The 20,225-nt window shown below is 41.1% G+C and overlaps 1 protein-coding gene across 1 annotated transcript in view; it reads left to right on the forward strand.

The window, feature by feature from the left end:
- LOC117441808 (zinc finger protein 91-like) overlaps positions 1 to 20,225 on the forward strand; it is a 78,271-nt gene that overhangs the window by 43,160 nt on the left and 14,886 nt on the right. The window lies entirely within an intron of this gene.

Raw genomic sequence — 20,225 nt, forward strand, 5'->3', positions numbered from 1 at the left:
GTTCCTGACCTTATATAAAATATTATATGTCCAGGGTTTAATTGCTAACCTCGTTAAGCTGCATTGAAGGAATTTACTTTCACTGTTCATTAATCCGCAGAGTAGTTTCTCATTTAATCTGTTTGGTTAATAAAATGTTGTGACTTTAAACTTCGATTGGGATGTTTTGATAGTTGAGTTAGCAGTCTATTCTAAAAGAAGAACCTATGATAAATGTATCTAGAAAATATTTATGATGTTTTCAGTTTGATTCTGTTCTCTTTTGTTTAAATTATCAGACTGTACCAAAATAAAAAAAGGCCTTAAAAAGAGATTCACATCCCTACATATTTTTGTGTTTTTCAGCACATTATAAACATGTCATTCCCTTGTTTTAATTAATAAAGACAGGAGGGAACTGTTTAAATACATTTTCCAGGAGAAAACAACGGTGTTTTTATTTATATATATTTCTATAATATATGAGTACTTCTACTTGTACTAAAGTACAAGACCTCAGTACTTGACATAGATGCTCTGAAGGATACTGCAAACCTTTTGTACACATATTGGTGCACAACTGCCTGACGTTGTAATCACACGTTACTACAGCTTAAGCACTCACAACTCTCCTTCTCTTAGCGACTGTAACTCCACAGTTGCCTACACTCTTTTCGGGTTTGCTAACGGTAGCTACTTTAGCTTGATAGCTAGCCATGGCTCTTTCCCCACCTTCTGGTGCTATTTCCTGCTCTTCCTGTCTCATGTTTGGTTACTTCCCTGGCCTCCCTTACTGGTAAGGATACATGTGTTAAATGTAGTATAGTTGTTAGGTTGGAGGCGGGAATCATAGCCATAGAAGCCCGGCTCCGCATCTTAGAAAGTAACTCAGCTAAAGTAAAGCCCATGTTAGCATGTGCGGACCGGCAAAAGGTAGCTCCTCTTAGCCGTCCCCCGGCAACTCCCGAGCAGCAGGGAGGCTGGGTGACTGTTCAGAAGGGGCATAACGCGAAACCCGCAGGTCCCCACCAACCCGTTCACGTATCTAACAGATATTCCCCACTCAGCGAGACACCCGCTGAGAAGCCAACTCTGGTTATTGGTAGCTCTATTATGAGACACGTGAATTTAGAGACCGAAGCCTCCACAGTCACATGCATTCCGGGGGCCAGAGCGGGCGACGTTGAGGCGCATCTTAAACTGCTGGCTAAAAATAAACATAAATACGGTAGGATTGTTATTCACGTCGGTGGTAATGATGTTCGTTTACGCCAATCAGAATGCACCAAACTTAATGTGGAGTCGGTGTGTAGTTATGCTAAAACAATGTCGGACACCGTAATCTTCTCTGGTCCCCTCCCCAATCTGATCAATGATGACATGTATAGCCGCATGTCATCATTTCAGCGCTGGTTGTCTTGGTGGTGCCCAGCAAACAATGTGGGCTCCACCCAGCCATGTCAATCAATCAATCAATCAATCAATGTTTATTTATATAGCCCAATATCACAAATGTTACATTTGTCTCAGTGGTCTTCACAGTGTGTACAGAATATCAGTATGACAATACGACACCCTCTGTCCTTAGACCCTCACATCGTACAAGGAAAAACTTCCAAAGAAAACCCAGTTTAAAGGGAAAAATGGGAGAAACCTCAGGGAGAGCAACAGAGGAGGGATCCCTCTCCCAGGACGGACAGACGTGCAATAGATGCCGTGTGTAAATTGAAAAGATAATACATTTGCAACATAGGTAGTCCAAATGTTTGGAAATGCATGTGTGTATAATAGGAAGATGAATCCACGAGGATATCCATCCAGGACCTATGATCCAGGACCACAGCCACGACTCAAGATCCAGCGCTCGCGATCCAGGACACAGGACCGCAGGATCATCCATGACTCCGGATCCCAGCGTATATAGACACCAAAAAGAAAGACATTTGGGGAAGCTGGGTTAATCGGAACATGAGTGTACACGGGTATAGACAGAGAGAAGGAAGAAGTAAGATGTCCCCCGACAAACTAAGCCTATATCAGCAAAACTAGGGGCTGAATCTAATCAGCCCTAACTATAAGCTTTATCAAAAAGGAAGGTCTTAAGCGCACTCTTAAAAACGGATAGAGTGTCTGCCGCCCGAACACAAACTGGAAGCTGATTCCACAAATGTGGAGCTTGATAAGAAAAGGCTCTGGCTCCCATTGTACTTTTAAAGATTCTAGGAACAACCAACAACCCTGCATTCTTGGAACGCAATGCCCTAGTAGGACAGTAGGGTATAATGAGTTCTTTAAGGTAAGATGGCGCCTGCCCATTAAGGGCTTTGTAGGCGAGAAGAAGAATTTTAAATTCTATCCTGTGTTCTATAGGGAGCCAGTGTAAGGCAGCCAGAACAGGAGTAATGTGGTCCCTTTTCCTAACTCTGGTTAGTACACGAGCCGCAGCATTTTGAATCAGCTGAAGCGACTTGATTGACTTCTTAGTACTCCCTGATAATAAAGAGTTACAATAATCCAGCCTAGAAGTAACAAATGCATGGACTAGTTTCTCTGCATCGTTTTGAGGCAAGATATGCCTGATTTTTGCAATGTTACGTAGATGGAAGTAGGCGGTCCTTGAAATTGATTTTATGTGGGCGTTAAAGGATAAATCCTGATCAAATATAACACCAAGATTCCTTACAGTCTCACTGGAGGCCAAATTAATGCCATCCATAGTTAGTATGTCTTTAGATAATTTGTTTCGTAGATTCTTCGGGCCAAGTACAATAACTTCAGTTTTGGTCGTGTCAACACTCATATTGCTCGAGGCACGGGCCGAGGAGGTGGAGTTGCAGCAATCTTTGACTCAAGTTTACTTATCAATACTAAACCAAAATTAAATTATACCTCTTTTGAAAGCCTCGTTTTTAGTCTTACGTATCCGACCTGGAAAACTTTGCAGCCAATCTTATTTGTTACAGTGTATCGTGCACCAGGTCCTTATTCAGAATTCTTATCAGAGTTCTCTGAGTTTTTATCAACTTTGGTTCTTAAAACAGACAAAGTAATTATCGTAGGTGACTTTAATATTCATGTTGACGATGATAAAAATAGCCTTACTGTTGCATTTAACTCTATATTAGATTCTGTTGGTTTCTGTCAGAGTGTAAATAAACCAACCCACTGCTATAATCACACTCTCGACCTTGTTCTGACTTATGGTATTGAAATTGAGCAACTATTAGTCGAACCGCATAATCCTGCTTTATCCGACCATTTCTTAGTAACTTTTGAAGTACTGTTACTAGACTACAAAGCATTAGTCAAAAGCTCTTGCAGCAGAAACCTATCTGTTAGTGCTATAGCCACATTTAAGGAAGAGATTCCACCAATACTTAACTCGATAGCATGTCTGCATGTAGGGGAGGAAACTTATACAAAATGTACACCACCCCAAATTGATCATGTTGCTGATAGTGCTATAGATGCGTTGCGAATAAAATTAGACTCTGTTGCTCCTTTGAAAAAGAAGAAAATAAAACAACATAGATTAGCTCCATGGCATAATGCCGAAACCCGCAAAATAAAGCAAAAGTCTAAACAACTTGAAAGGATATGGCGTTCCACTAAACTTGAAGAATCTCGTTTAATTTGGCATATTACTCTCAATGAATATAAGAAAGCACTGCGTAAAGCGAGAGCAGCCTACTACTCTTCATTAATAGATGAGAATAAGAATAATGCAAGATTTCTTTTCAGCACTGTAGCCAGGCTGACAGAGAGCCACAGCTCCATTGAGCCTTCTATTCCCATAGCACTCGGTAGCAATGATTTTATGTGCTTTTTTTAACGATAAAATTGTTACTCTTAGAAACAAAATTAATGACCTCTTGCCTTTGACCAGTATAGTGTTATCAACAGCTCCCGGAAACGTAAGTTCTAATATTACACTAGATAGGAAACTAGAATGCTTTTCAGCCATAAGCCTTGAACAATTAAATTCAATGATTCTCTCTTCTAAACCATCAACGTGCATGTTAGACCCAATTCCAACTAAGCTGTTGAAGGAAGTTTTTCCATTAATTAGCACTTCTTTATTAAATATTATGAATATGTCTTTATTATCAGGCTATGTTCCACAATCATTCAAAGTAGCAGTGATAAAACCGCTTCTTAAAAAGCACAACCTCGATCCAGAGGTTTTAGCCAACTATAGACCTATTTCTAATCTTCCGTTCCTCTCAAAAATTCTTGAGAAAGCGGTCGCAAAACAGTTGTGTGATTACTTAAAAAACAATGATTTATTTGAAGACTTTCAGTCTGGCTTTAGAACACATCATAGCACAGAGACAGCTCTGGTTAAAGTCACACATGATATTCTAATAGCCTCAGACAAGGGACTTGTCTCTATTCTTGTTTTGCTCGATCTCAGTGCTGCATTTGATACTATCGACCATGATATCCTATTGCAAAGACTAGAGCACTTAGTTGGCATACAGGGAACTGCTTTAGGCTGGTTTAGGTCCTATCTATCTGAACGCTCTCAGTTTGTACGTGTTAACGATGAATCTTCCACGCAAACCAAAGTTAGCCATGGAGTGCCACTAGGGCTCAGTGCTCGGACCTATTTTGTTCACATTATATATGCTTCCGTTAGGCAATATTATAAGGAATCATTCTGTAAACTTTCATTGTTATGCGGATGATACTCAACTATATTTATCAATCAAGCCTGATGAAATTAATCATCTAAATAAAATTCAAGACTGCCTTAAGGACTTAAAAACGTGGATGACCTTAAACTTTTTGATGTTAAACACGACCAAAACTGAAGTTATTGTACTTGGCCCGAAGAATCTACGAAACAAATTATCTAAAGATATACTAACTATGGATGGCATTAATTTGACCTCCAATGAGACTCTAAGGAATCTTGGTGTTATATTTGATCAGGATTTATCCTTTAACGCCCACATAAAATCAATTTCAAGGACCGCCTACTTCCATCTCCGTAACATTGCAAAAATCAGGCATATCTTGCCTCAAAACGATGCAGAGAAACTAGTCCATGCATTTGTTACTTCTAGGCTGGATTATTGTAACTCTTTATTATCAGGGAGTACCAAGAAGTCAATCAAGTCGCTTCAGCTGATTCAAAATGCTGCGGCTCGTGTACTAACCAGAGTTAGGAAAAGGGACCACATTACTCCTGTTCTGGCTGCCTTACACTGGCTCCCTATAGAACACAGGATATAATTTAAAATTCTTCTTCTCGCCTACAAAGCCCTTAATGGGCAGGCGCCATCTTACCTTAAAGAACTCATTATACCCTACTGTCCTACTAGGGCATTGCGTTCCAAGAATGCAGGGTTGTTGGTTGTTCCTAGAATCTCTAAAAGTACAATGGGAGCCAGAGCCTTTTCTTATCAAGCTCCACATTTGTGGAATCAGCTTCCAGTTTGTGTTCGGGCGGCAGACACCCTATCCGTTTTTAAGAGTGCGCTTAAGACCTTCCTTTTTGATAAAGCTTATAGTTAGGGCTGATTAGATTCAGCCCCTAGTTTTGCTGATATAGGCTTAGTTTGTCGGGGGTCATCTTACTTCTTCCTTCTCTCTGTCTATACCTGTGTACTCTCATGTTTCCGATTAACCCAGCTTCCCCAAATGTCTTTCTTTTGGTGTCTATATACGCTGGGATCCGGAGTCATGGATGATCCTGCGGTCCTGTGTCCTGGATCGCGAGCGCTGGATCTTGAGTCGTGGCTGTGGTCCTGGATCATAAGTCCTGGATGGATATCCTCGTGGATTCATCTTCCTATTATACACACATGCATTTCCAAACATCTGGACTACCTATGTTGCAAATGTATTATCTTTTCAATTTACACACGGCATCTATTGCACGTCTGTCCGTCCTGGGAGAGGGATCCCTCCTCTGTGGCTCTCCCTGAGGTTTCTCCCATTTTCCCCTTTAAACTGGGTTTTCTTTGGAAGTTTTTCCTTGTACGATGTGAGGGTCTAAGGACAGAGGGTGTCGTATTGTCATACTGATATTCTGTACACACTGTGAAGACCACTGAGACAAATGTGATATTGGGCTATATAAATAAACATTGATTGATTGATTGATTGATTGATTGATTGATTGATTGACATTGTAGTATAAACCACAAATATCAACAAAAGAGGCAAGGTCAAAACAAGGTTCATTTTAATTTACATTGGAGAATACAACTCGTACGGAAGGCAAGCGGGAAGACTTATTCAACTAGAACATCCTCCTCCGAGCAGACAGGCGCCGACGATACTCCAGCTCTATCTCTTCCTTCATCTGAAAAAAATGGATGGATAAAAGACAACAACAAAAACATGTCCATCTTCGATCTTTGAAACTCAGTGATGAGTCTTCAAACAAGTCACGCTCAATAAGGTGGGGCCTTGCATATGACGCACACTTGCTAGCCTGTTCCATTCTTCGTTCTCTGAATGCGAGGAAGGATTATTGCCCTCTGAAGGACCTCACTCGGAATGACATGTCCTATCAAGGAAGCGTCCTCGAGTTTGAGAAATGGCTCTAGGCTGCGGTCGGTCAATCAAAAAATCAGCTCCTAAGTTCTAACCCTATCTCCTATTCCTTGACCTCTTAGTGAAACGTCACAGGGTTAAGGGATAGTGGATAGAAGAATTCAAAAGGACTTAGGAGAAGAGACTGCGGTACTTTAGAGAATCCGACTGCACTTTCACTATCTGACGTGTTTATGATGTGCCAGCGGACGTCATCAATGTGTGTCTGCTGCTGTGGGGAAACTACAGTTTTCTATACAGCGGACTACAACATGAATGTTTAATAAGAACGACGGACTCATCTAGAGACCCTGCACCGTGTTTAAGTTTGGCAACTTACCACATACGCTTTAAAATGCTTAATAAGCACTGTAACTTTCATGATATAATTTCTCCGTCATAAGAGGTTTCTCAATACTCAAATTTCCCCTCCTCCACTCCTCGGTCCTCCGGTAGTGACCCGGAAATGAATTTCAGCGCGCCATTTTGAAGGACATCTAATTTCTCTCAATGCACATCGAGGATCGAGCGTCGAGGAGGCTCTCTGGAGAAGCTATATCCGAGGATACACTGATGGTTCCTCCGCGGATGCATTTCCGGGAACGGTGGAGAGGTGACGCAAGGTCGAACTGATCTCAGCCAATGACAGCTCTGCATGCATCCCCTGGATATTATTTTAGAAACTTGCGATGTTTCCAGAGAGAACAGCTGTGAGGTCCGTGCAGAAAGCAGAGCAGTGTGTATAATATATTTCACTCAGTATAACAGGCCTACTCTCTTTATTTGCTTTAGTTTATTAGATATCTACAAACAAAGAGTCGATATTTTTCTAAGACCATTTAGTGCTTCACATAATAAAATACACAACGGCTGTAGCCTGATTATGCTTTAGGAGCTGTATGCGTGTGTGGTACAGTGTGTAGGTGCGTGTGGTACAGTGTGTAGGTGCGTGTGGTACAGTGTGTAGGTGCGTGTTGTATAGTGTGCTGAAGTCGAATAGTCCATTTAGCTTAGGAACCTTCCTAAAGGAGTGAAATGACCCGGAAGTCCCTCAGTGGCAGCCATGATAAGTGCCGTTCGAATTCTCTAGAATGATGAGAATGATAGGAAAGGAGGTTTCAAACTTCCTTTATAACCTCCTTTAGCTTAGGAACCACTGGACCTCCCTAACCGACAGGAGAGGAGAAAATGCTGCCCCACAATGCATTGCAGCCGCAGCATTTGCCGTCACTCAACAGTCGGCCGTTCACGGAAACAACCGATTATGACCGAGAAATTATATCATGAAAGTTACGGTGCTTATTAAGCATTTTAAAACATAGGTGGTAAGTTGCCAAAGTGCTTTGTTTTGAACGTTCATCAGTATTATAATCAAAAAGAGAAATATGAACGTTAGTTTTCACTGAAATGATCAAATAAAGTCAACATTTCACTGAGCTGTGTGGGGTTTGTTCAACTTTTAAAAGATGTTTGAATGGTGATATTCACAGAGATAGATGTTAAGGACTAACGTTTATAATAAATACATCTGTATTGATTTTAAGATCTTTAGTTCATACAATCATACGTATTGGGATCATTTGTATTAATGTGGACCGGAGGGAGAGGGTGACGAGCATAAGTTTCACTTTCCTTTTTTATTTCAATTCCAACTTTGGTCATGAAGAATATGTTTCTCTGTTGTCCACGTTCATAAAGCAAAGCAGCAGCATCAGAGCACGGTGCAGAGTCTCTAGATGAGTTTACAGTAGTCCCTCGTTCTTATTAAACATCCATGTTGTAGTCCGCTGTATAGAAAACTGTGGTTTCCATAGTTTCCCCACAGCAGCAGACGCACACAATGACGTCCGCTGGCGCATCATAAACACGTCGGATAGTGAAAGTGCATTCGGACTCTCTAAAGTACCGCAGTCTCTTCTCCTAAGTCCTTTTGAATTCTCCTATCCACTATCCCTTAACTCCGTGACATTTCACTCAGAGGTCAAGGAATAGACGATAGGGTTAGAATTTAGGAGCTGATTTTTAAACTATCCGACTGCAGCCCTAGTGTGTAGGTGTGTGTGTTGTACAGTGTGTAGGTGCGTGTTGTACAGTGTGTGTCCGCATCTGTAGCCTGTTATTGTGAACGGCCGACTGTTGTGTGATGGCAAATGCTGCGGCTGCAAGGCATTGTGGGGCAGCATTTTCTCCTCTCCTTTCGGTAATGGAGGTCCAGTGGTTCCTAAGCTAAAGGAGGTTATAAAAGGAAGTTTGAAACCTCCTTTCCTATCATGTAGAGAATTCGAACGGCACTTATCATGGTTGCCACTGAGGGACTTCCGGGTCACTTCACTCGGTTAGGAAGGTTCCTAAGCTAAATGGACTATTCGACTTCAGCCCTCGGCCCCGTCTCAGGTCGGTTAAATTAACTCCTTGCTTCCCTCACTTGCGTTGTTTCCCTGTGACTAGTCCCTCCCGCCAGGGAAGCATGGAGAGATGCAAGGAAACCACGAGAAGCAGGGAAATGAGTTTTAAGAGCAATGGGACGTCCTTTCCTCCGGAGCGTCATGTGAAGCGACGTCCGTTTGTGATGAAGCTGCACAGCTGATCGTCTGACAGCAGCTCTGTCCCCGTTATTTCCACACACACCCCCGCCTCTGTTAGTACACATTTACTGACAAACATTTGTATCATCTGTTGCAGACCCCAATAAATAAAATAATAACTAATTCTCAAAAAAGATAAACGCCATTCTTAAAATGTATAAGCGAACAATAGTTTGATTAATATTGATTAGAGTGCACAACATAAATAAAATAATTCAGAGAAGAAAAAGAGATATGTTATCTAAACCCAGTTAGATTAACAGTCATTGGATTGCACACTTTGTTTGTTTGGATATGTAGCAAATTAACATTTTAAATAGCACTTAATGACTGACTGAATGGAAATGACAATAAATTAAAATGTAAAACGAAAAAAGCGATCATGAAAATGTTTCCAAACAATGAATAAAATGATTTTTGACCAAATTTGTTGTTCAGATATATCACATATTTGTAACTAAATGATACATTAATTGAAACAAAACACAGTATACACTGAGGAGTGACTCCCGTGAGGTTCATTTTCTTCACTCCGCTGGGAAACTGCTCTCATGTCAAGAAGCATCAGATCAGTGCATGCACTGCATCGTCCAATCAGTGAGCGATACACAGTAAGGGGGCGGGGCGAGTGTCTGAGGATTTCATCGAAGGATGGTCTGGTGGTTCCTCGGTTACCGAGGAGCGAGGAAATGAAAAATAAGAGAAGTGAGAAGGGCCCCTAGTCTCCAAGCTGTGTGCGTCACTTTTTAGTGTCCCCTGGGCTGCAGTCGGATAGTTTAAAAATCAGCTCCTAAGTTCTAACCCTATCTCCTATTCCTTGACCTCTGAGTGAAACGTCACGGGGTTAAGGGATAGTGGATAGGAGAATTCAAAAGGACTTAGGAGAAGAGACTGCGGTACTTTAGAGAATCCGAATGCACTTTCACTATCCGACGTGTTTATGATGCGCCAGCGGACGTCATTGTGTGCGTCTGCTGCTGTGGGGAAACTATGGAAACCACAGTTTTCTATACAGCGGACGACAACATGGATGTTTAATAAGAACGAGGGACTGCTGTAAACTCATCTAGAGACTCTGCACCGTGCTCTGATGCTGCTGCTTTGCTTTATGAACGTGGACAACAGAGAAACATATTCTTCATGACCAAAGTTGGAATTGAAATAAAAAAGGAAAGTGAAACTTATGCTCGTCCCCCTCTCCCTCCGGTCCACATTAATACAAATGATCCCAATACGTATGATTGTATGAACTAAAGATCTTAAAATCAATACAAATGTATTTATTATAAACGTTAGTCCTTAACATCTATCACTGTGTACATCACCATTCAAACATCTTTTAAAAGTTGAACAAACCCCACACAGCTCAGTAAAGACTGAAATGTTGACTTTATTTGATAATTTCAGTGAAAACTAACGTTCATATTTCTCTCTTTGATTATAATACTGACGTTCAAAACAAAGCACTTTGGCAACGTACCACCGTAACTTTCATGATATCATTCCTCGGTCATAATCGGTTGTTTCCGTGAACGGCCGACTGTTGAGTGACGGCAAATGCTGCGGCTGCAAGGCATTGTGGGGCAGCATTTTCGCTTCTCCTGCCGGTTAGGGAGATCCAGTGGTTCCTAAGCTAAAGGAGGTTATAAAGGAAGTTTGAAACCTCCTTTCCTTTCATTCTCATCATTCTAGAGAATTCGAACGGCACTTATCATGGCTGCCACTGAGGGACTTCCGGGTCATTTCACTCCTTTAGGAAGGTTCCTAAGCTAAATGGACTATTCGACTTCAGCCCTGGTCTCCCAGCTGTGTGCGTCACTCTTTAGTGTCCCCTGGTCTCCCAGCTGTGTGCCTCACTTTTTAGTGTCCCCTGGTCTCCCAGCTGTGTGCATCACTTTTTAGATGGTAAAGTGTCTCCCAGCTGTGGGCGTCACTTTTAGTGTCCCCTGGTCTCCATTGTGTTTTGAGCTTCTTGCAGCGTTTACTAAAAGATGCAGAAACCAAACGCTGCGCATGTTTCCTCAAGTTGCTGAATGTTTTCTAAATGCTCCATGTGTTGTCAAGGTGCTGAAGATGTTTCTTCGTGTGTACAGGAGCATTTGTGTTTTTATATCTGCATCGTTTCTGAAGCTGCAGCGTGTTTGCACCTGTTGGCCACCAACTGCAGCTGTGTGTGTGATTATGTAAATGAGCTGTGTGGTTGCCCCAACGTCATTGGCTGTCCTCTCCTGGTCCACTTCCGAGGACACTGATTGGAGCACGCCGGACCCGACGTTCTCCAATCCCTGTGCAAGCCCAGCGCACACCTGCTGGAGAGGACTACAAAGCTTGGGAACAATTATCACTGAGGAGGCTCTGCTGCGATCAGACGTGTCATGGACACTGGGGGCGAAGTCCATAGGGACTTGGCTTGGCAACTGGAAGGTCACCAGTTCAAGTCCTGGCAAGACCAAGTGCTACCGAGGTGTCCCTGAGCAAGGCACCGTTCCCTACACTGCTCCCCGGGCGCCATTCAAAATGGCAGCACACTGCTCCTAACACTAGGATGGGTCAAATGCAGAGAAACATTTTATATCAAAAAAATCAAAAAAACTACAGACTGTGTTTGGTGTGACATATGTGTTTAGTGACGAGTGTCAACATATGTGTTTAGTGACGAGTGTCAACATATGTGTTTAGTGACGAGTGTCAACATATGTGCTTAGTGTCGAGTGACGATGTATGTGCTTCGTGTCGAGTGACGATGTATGTACTTAGTGTCGAGTGACGATGTATGTGTCGAGTGACAACTTGTGCTTAGTGACGAGTGTCGAGAGATGTGCTTAGTGTTGAGTGTGGATATATGTGTGCTTCCTTTCTTTAGACTGTACCACTTTGACGGTGAGGGTTATTTTGGTTATTAGCTATATTTCTTTGTATTTAAGTAGGCTCCTTTTTTTAGAGTCCTCCTTTTGTTAGGTTGGTTATCAACCTGTGCCCTTTTGTTTGTTCAGGCTGCACACCTTCCATTTAGTTACACCTTGTTCTGTATTAAAACTATTTATAATTATTACCAATTACATACTGGTGTGTGTTGCATTCCTCTTCCCCTAGTTGGGACGTAACAGTACACTTCAACTATGAGAGACAGAATGGGGGGAAAGAATCCAGGAAATCACATTGTAGGATTTTTAATGAATTAATTGGTCAATTCCTCGGTAAAATAAGTATTTGGTCTCCTCCAAACAAACAAGATTTCTGCTCACAGACCTGTAACTTCTTCTTTAAGAGCCTCCTCTGTCCTCCACTTGTTAACTGTATTCATGGCACCTGTTTGAACTCGTTATCAGTATAAAAGACACCTGTCCACAACCTCAAACAGTCACACTCCAAACTCCACTATGGCCAAGACCAAAGAGCTGTCAAAGGACACCAGAAACAAAATGGTAGACCTGCACCAGGCTGGGAAGACTGAATCTGCAATAGGGTAGCAGCTTGGTGTGAAGAAATCAACTGTGGGAGCAATTATTAGAAAATGGAAGACATACAAGACCACTGGTAATCTCCCTCGATCTGGGGCTCCATGCAAGATCTCACCCCGTGTGGTCAAAATGATCACAAGACCGGTGAGCAAAGATCCAGAACCACACGGGGGGACCGAGTCCATGACCTGCAGAGAGCTGGGACCAAAGTAACAAAGGCTACCATCAGTAACACACTACGCCGCCAGGGACTCAAATCCTGCAGTGCCAGACGTGTCCCCCCGCTTAAGCCAGTCCATGTCCAGGCCCGTCTGAAGTCTGCTAGAGAGCATTTAGATGATCCAGAAGAGGATTGGGAGAATGTCATATGGTCAGATGAAACCAAAATAGAACTTTTTGGTAAAAACTCAACTAGACGTGTTTGGAGGAGAAAGAATGCTGAGTTGCATCCAAAGAACACCTGCTGTGAAACATGGGGGTGGAAACATCATGCTCTGGGGCTGTTTTTCTGCAAAGGGACCAGGACGACTGATCCGTGTAAAGGAAATAATGAATGGGGCCATGTATCGTGAGATTTTGAGTGACAACCTCCTTCCATCAGCAAGGGCATTTGCCAGCTGCATTTGCGAATAAGATGAGGCTGCTGCACTGCGTGTGTTCTGCGTAGGAGGGGCGGCCCTGCACGGACATCAGCAGGAGAGGACTCTTTAAAGTAGAGACACTGATATACACCTGAACATCAGCAGGAGGGGACTCTTTAACTGTATGTCTACAGAGACAGTATTCACTGATAACTGGAACTGAAACAGTTCTACTAAATCTAAAATAAACTCAATCTTCCGAGTCACCACCTCCTGTTAACTGTGGGTGACCTCCCTCCGATAGTTACATATCCATACGATATGATGTGCTATTCCAAATTGATTTAATTTAACTACAAGGGTAATTTTATTTTACATCACCAAGCAAATGTGATTACTGCCACCTATAAACACACACTGATGCACACACCCACACAGAAAGGCTCCATCACAATGTGGAAACGTATATGTTGTGGGCCCAGATTAACACATCCTCACACTTAATTAAACTCATCATTTCCAGTCATGCTTCAGTTTATCTCTTCTCTTATAAATAATGTACAGCTCCTCTCCTCTCTGTCTTTTTTCTGCAAACTGAGGTTCATGAAAAGATCCAGATTTACTTTCCAGTGTCTTGAGCAAAGCTAAGATTAATTTATCTGCAATTATTATTTATTATGATCAATACAAATATATATATATATATATATATATATATGTTGTGGTACAATACAAAGACGTAGACTTATACAAAACATAGCAAAAAACCACAAATTGTTTATTTGAGTGGGTTATATGACTTTATTTTTGTATTAATTTTTTTACACTCACGTAACTTTGGATATGTAGCCTTGAAGATGAATACATACAAGCAATGCAAACAGTAGAAATAAAGTCCATTAATAACAACTTGTTCCCAATACCTAGGGGTTCGTCTAACTTCACAATTCTTACTTTGACAAAATGTTTTCCCAAGATGCTTCTGCGCAGCGTGGGGTTAAACCCTTCATACATGAAAGCAGAGAATATAGTGCACATCCTGTTGAGTGTGAAGGATCTGCAAGAAATGTCCTGGCATGATTCTGTAAAGCGTTTTCTGCAGACATGCTTCTCTTTCTTTAACCCTCTGAGAAAGGAGGCTGAGAAAAGGAGATTTTGTGAACTTCTGTGTAGCAAAAGTAAAAGTAGTCATTGTGCAGATTGGTCCATTTCAGAATAGTGGAGTAAAAGTGCATGATGACCACATGAAGTAGTGTACTTGAGTAAATGTAAACTGGAAAAGTTGTATTCAGTGTGTGTGTGTGTGTGTGTGTGTGTGTGTGTGTGTGTGTGTGTGTGTGTGTGTGTGTGTGTGTGTGTGTGTGTGTGTGTGTGTGTGTGTGTGTGTGTGTGTTAAATGTCACTAATGATGTAGCGACCAATGATCTCCAGTGTTCAAACATCCTCCACACTTCACTGCAGGACGTTTCCCTGACTCACTGCTCTAGTCTTTCCTCACACGACCGTCTGACATTTACTTCCTGTCACTGCACCGGCTTCACCCTCAGGAGACGGCCTCCATGTCTTTGGGGGCAGAAAGTGCATCCTCCACTATACTACGCTAAATTGGACGGTGATGCTTGACTATCCATGCTCAAACAAACTGCCTTCAAGTGAAGCAATGAGAGAGGGATTAAACATGTTTCTTTAAGAAAGCAGCAAACAGTCCAACCTTTTTTACCAGATAAAAATGGTGTTGTGTTACGGTTGCTGTTTGTCTGCTCCATAATCTGCTGGGATTGTTTACAGCTGTGTGCGTGTGTGTGAGATTATGCAAATGAGTTTAGCAACATCATTAGCTGCCCATCCCCTGGTCCGCCTCTGAAGATGGGGATTGGATTGACGTCGTCCAATCGCAGCGCACAGCCGGCGCACACCTGCTGGGGAGGAGTACAAAGGCTGCGGACTATCACCACTCTGGAGGCTCTGTATTGTGGGACAGACGCCTCTCGCTACTTACTCTCGTTCTGTGGTTAACTTGTGTGGTATGTGTCAGGTAGTGTGATATTGGGTGTTAGTAGAGCCTAGAGTAGCTCAGTTAGAGGTTAGAGTAGTTTATATAGGGTTTAGAGTAAAGTAGGATTTTGTGACTGTTTAGTTTAGCTGTGTGTTTTGTATAAATTCCCGGTGTTAGTCTGTACCACTTTTTAAAGTGAGGTTTTGTTTCAGTTTCTATATTGGTATTTATTTCTTTGTATGTACACAGACTCCTTTTTAAGAGTCCTCCCTTTGTTTGGTTATTTTGGTTATTTTGGCCCTTTTTGTTTGTTCCGGCTGCACGCCTTCCATTTTTGTTTACCGCTGATACTTAAAAATAAATCACTTATAATTATACCAATACCAATCTGGTTGTGTTTCTTCCCTTTAGTTCCCCTAGCCTAACAGGGAACGTAACATGTTGTAATCTGAAACATTTCCCTGATTATGATAACATCCCTTTTTAATAATAAACAAATGACTCCTTTCCCTCAAACTTAAAAAAAAGTCACATTTAGGGTAAAGAGCGTACAGAAAAGTGAGTAAAGTGGACACAAACATTAAAATCCCAATGTTTTTAAACACTACATTTATGAAAAAATACATTTCCTCATACTCATTAAAGTATATTTACTATTGCCAATTACATGCATGACTAGATAGGCCCAGAGCCATATCATATAATATGGCTCTGGATAGGCCCTTTTGACAGTGGAAAAAAACACTAACATTTTTAAGATCAATTGTCGCCCTCTTGAGGATCTTTTAGGTAAAGCAGTTGATGACTGACACTGAAAATGACAGATATCTTCAGAGTGCCTTTATTGGAGATCCAGTTGAAAGTGAGGGATACAATTGCCTGAAAGATTCAACATTCAAAGACTCCAATGTCATATGCACAGCTACAGTGTAGTTATGGCAACGCAAATCTGAAGTCCCAGGCTCCTTCAACAATTCAACATAAACATGTAGTATTGTAATTATTATTTATTTTAATACAGTTAGTGTTTCTATTTTTTCACCACGGGGGGTGGGGGGGGGGGGCAGTGAAATTATTTTTTAAATAACATCTCAACTCCCATGATGCATTGCAGTGGTCCGTTTCTAGCTTCCGGTCCTCAGAAGCTAGACGTTGCTTAACAGACGTTGACGCAGATTTTATACCGAATGTAATGTGTTTAAGAGACTTTTAAAACACATACAAAGACTTAGTTTATCCTTGGAGGGTGATTTATCCGTGCTTTTATCCGTTAAACCGTGTTTTTGTTGCCTCCCGTTCTTTGTTCGTCGCTGATCGGTAAACATAAGTAAAGGCATTCAAGGGAGATTAGTGTGTTTAACGGCAGTGTTTTATCAAGGAGACGAAAGACTGAAGAACCAGGACGGAGAGAGAGAGAGAGGTAACATCTTTCAGTGTGTTTGTGTGAGAGAAGGTGCAGCTAGTTTGAATGACTTTGTATACTGCAGGGAAGCTTCTGAATTTACTCCAGGTGGAACTAAAGTCTGATTTAAGAGTTTATTATATTTCACATAATTCATCCAAATCTTTAAAGTAACTAGATTAATACCAAAAACATTTAGTAATTAAATAAATGTAGAGAAGTAAAAGTACAGAGTAGCATTACATGGACATACTCAAGTAAAATACAAGTACCTCTAAATAGTACGTAAGTACAGTACTTGAGTAAATGTACTTAGTTACTTCTCACCTCTGCTATATACCTACGAAGTGGCTGTAGGTTTGTTTTGTTGTGTCTGTCGGTTGTATTGAGTTGTCTTGTTTTGTGTCAGCTGTAGTTGTGTTGGTTATTTCAGAGACAGAGCCGGAGAAGGAGCACTGAGAGCAGCATGGAGGAGAACAAAAAGACCCCTGGAGCTCAGGTCAGTGTGCACTTCCTCACAATATATTACTAACACTGTTATCCCCAAATGAAAGATCACAACCTCTTTAGAAAATACAATATTAATGCACAATATGGTTAGATATAGGTTAGAACGTTACTGTGGTTAGAACGTTGTTGTATAGCAGAGGTTGGGAGTAAGTCATACATTACATTACATTGCATTTAGCTGACGCTTTTATCCAAAGCAACTTACAATAAGTGCATTCGACCAAACAAACTGTTTTAACTTTAGATGTGTTGGAATTACAGTCTTTTAAGGACACAATAGAAACATCTATAGTCAATTAATCACTGAAAATGAACTATTACCCATTTTTTAGGAACCCCAAATACAGCCCTACATTATTATTTCTCTGGCGTGGAAACGGGTGAACACTTTTAGATTGAAAAGTTGATGTTTTAGAGTTAAACTGTATAGGTCTTTTAAGTGTTTTGACTATAGGAAGATTGCTTAACATTTAGGTTAAATAAGGACACAAATATAATTCTTCTATAGTGAAAATATATAAAATAAACAATTTCCATTCCATTTGTCAAGTCTTATGCCTAGTCACATGGTAAGCTATACCAGGTCTGTTATCGAGTTAAGTTTCCAGATTTAGAGAGGCCCATGGGCTCTTTGCTAATTATCAATAGATGTATTAATTTTAAAGTGAGCTGACACAGAGTTTAGAGGAAGTGCAAAGAGGCGCTGTTTAGATAATACAGTTAAGTCTGTGTTAGTTAATTACTAAGGTACATTTAGAACAGATAAAAAATGTGCGATTAATCGCGATTACATATTTTAATCAACTGACAGCCCTACTAAAAACATATACAAGTATGCCATTCAGAGCAGTGGCGGTTCTACGGGGTGGCAGCTGCCACCTCAGAAAAATGCCTTGCCACCCCAATTGGCAGCTTTGTTTTGAAAGAAAAGATGTGGCTCATCGGACATTTATGAGAGAAAATCTCTAATGTGCAAGTGAATGCAGCACAAGACGCAAGCCTTGTAACCCCTCCCCTGACGCGAGCCTGGAAATATGATTGGCAGCGATTGCATTTGAACGGGGGGACAGCGCAAAACGACAACCATGTCGGATCCAAGTAGACGGAAGGAATGAGGCATTTGCGGTCTACAATGACAGAGAAGAGCCTGTCAAGTTTGGCTGTGCTGCAAGGCAAGTTTATTTATATAGCACTTTTCTGTACGCGACAATTCAAAGTGCTTTACAAAACAAATTAAAATACCTTTTAGGAATACATACAGTAAAAACACATATATAATGGCATTTTACAACAGGCATTAGAAAACAAAGATAATAAAATAATTGAAATAAACACCACAGGTATACAATGCATGTTTAAAAGGCATACTGTAGTGTGAGTATGAGCAGCTCAATTAAAACCAGCCAAAGAGATATGTTTTCAGTCTCGATTTAAAAATAGTAAGCGCTTCTGCGGACGTGCATGATTTGGGTAGTTTCTTCCAGAGTGTCGGGGCATAACAACTAAATGCTGCCTCTCCATGTTTTGTTTTTACTCTCGGAGCCGATAGCAGACCCGTCCCAGAAGACCTGAGGCACCTCGATGGCTCGTAATTATGTAGGAGTTCAACAATATACTTTGGTCCTAAACCATGTAATGATTTAAAAACTAGCAATAGTACAAATCAATTCTTTGGCCGACTGGAAGCCAATGTAAAGATTTCAGAACCGGACTGATGTGATCCACTCTTTTAGTGTTAGTGAGGACACGTGCAGCAGCGTTCTGAAACAGCTGCAGTTTTCTGATGGATTTTTTTGTCAGCCCTGTGAATACACTATTGCAGTAGTCGAGTCTACAGAAGATAAAAGCATGGACAAGCTTTTCTAAGTCTTGTTGTGACATTAGTTTTTTAATCCTCGATATGTTCTTCAGGCTGTACTCGGCATTGAATCAAAATGCACTAAAGCTTTGGATCTTAATAAGTTTGTGAGGCGTTTTGCTGAACAAGATGGTAATCGCCGCATTCAGTTGTTATAGGCATGCCAACTTGATGCTCTGCTCACGGATGACTCGATGAGCATACAAAACTATTAGGATGATGACCTTACGTGTGTAAATATTATTTTTTCTTTGTGGGGGTCTGTGGGGTATCCAATATTACTTTGTAAGGGTAAAACCCCAGTTCGGTTCAATATACCAAATCCAGTGAACAGAGATAACAGTACTCGAGTTTTCAATTTAGCTTGCTGCAAGGAGAATCGGCGAGCGACCTGCAAATGTCCACTCTCAACCAATTCCGCTCGTCTTCTCTCAATGCAGCTCTTTTATTTTCAACAATACAGAGACATGACAATCATGTGATGATGACCAACACCAATATATGTTTACTGTGTATCTTGTGACTCTGTCATGTGAATGTGTGTGTATGTGTGCTCCTGAACAGACTGTTCTCTGTTCCTCCCTTCCTGACTAAGAATCTTCTTAAACACATTTATGACAATACATTTATCAGAACACATTATGAAAACATATTTATCCTTCAATAAACTCTAACAGGGTCTGCCCCCAAAAAACAGTTTTAAGTCCTGAGAAAGTCAAATAAGACGGTGTGTAAAACTACACTGCCCAGCCAAAAAGAAGTAACCACTCATTTAACTAGGCCAGTAGGTAAGGACCTTCCACTGGATAATAACTTACTGCAGCAATGTATGTTTTAGCTGAATACACGTTTTTTAACCCTAACTGATGCAGTTCGTCACTTCTTTAATGTTTGTTCTTTCTGATGTAAAGTCAAGGTTGTAACTGTTTGCAATGAAGTTGTGGGGCGCTGAACTGTTACTTTGATTCTTTTAATATATGATGGTAATTGCTTGTCTTTCAAATTTGAAGGAGGGTGAGCAAGCACCTTGTGGAACATTCATCATTAACTCCTCCAAAAAGTATAGTTTATTTAATAATAACACTGAATATGTGAATCATAATAGTGATTGACAGCTGATAGGTGTAAGGGAAACTTCTGTGTAGCAATACAGTGGGAGTCACCGACTCAGGAAGGAGACACGGTAGAGCAGGAGCTTTGATGTCAAACACTGGAGGTTTATTTGGGGTTACGGCCAGAGCATTCACATCACAAGTCACAGCAGTCACGGTGAGACTGCACGGGTGGGTTGCCACGTCAATACTGGA

This window comes from Pseudochaenichthys georgianus, unplaced genomic scaffold, assembly GCF_902827115.2.
Source record: "Pseudochaenichthys georgianus unplaced genomic scaffold, fPseGeo1.2 scaffold_200_arrow_ctg1, whole genome shotgun sequence".
NCBI classification, from domain to species: Eukaryota; Metazoa; Chordata; class Actinopteri; order Perciformes; family Channichthyidae; genus Pseudochaenichthys; species Pseudochaenichthys georgianus.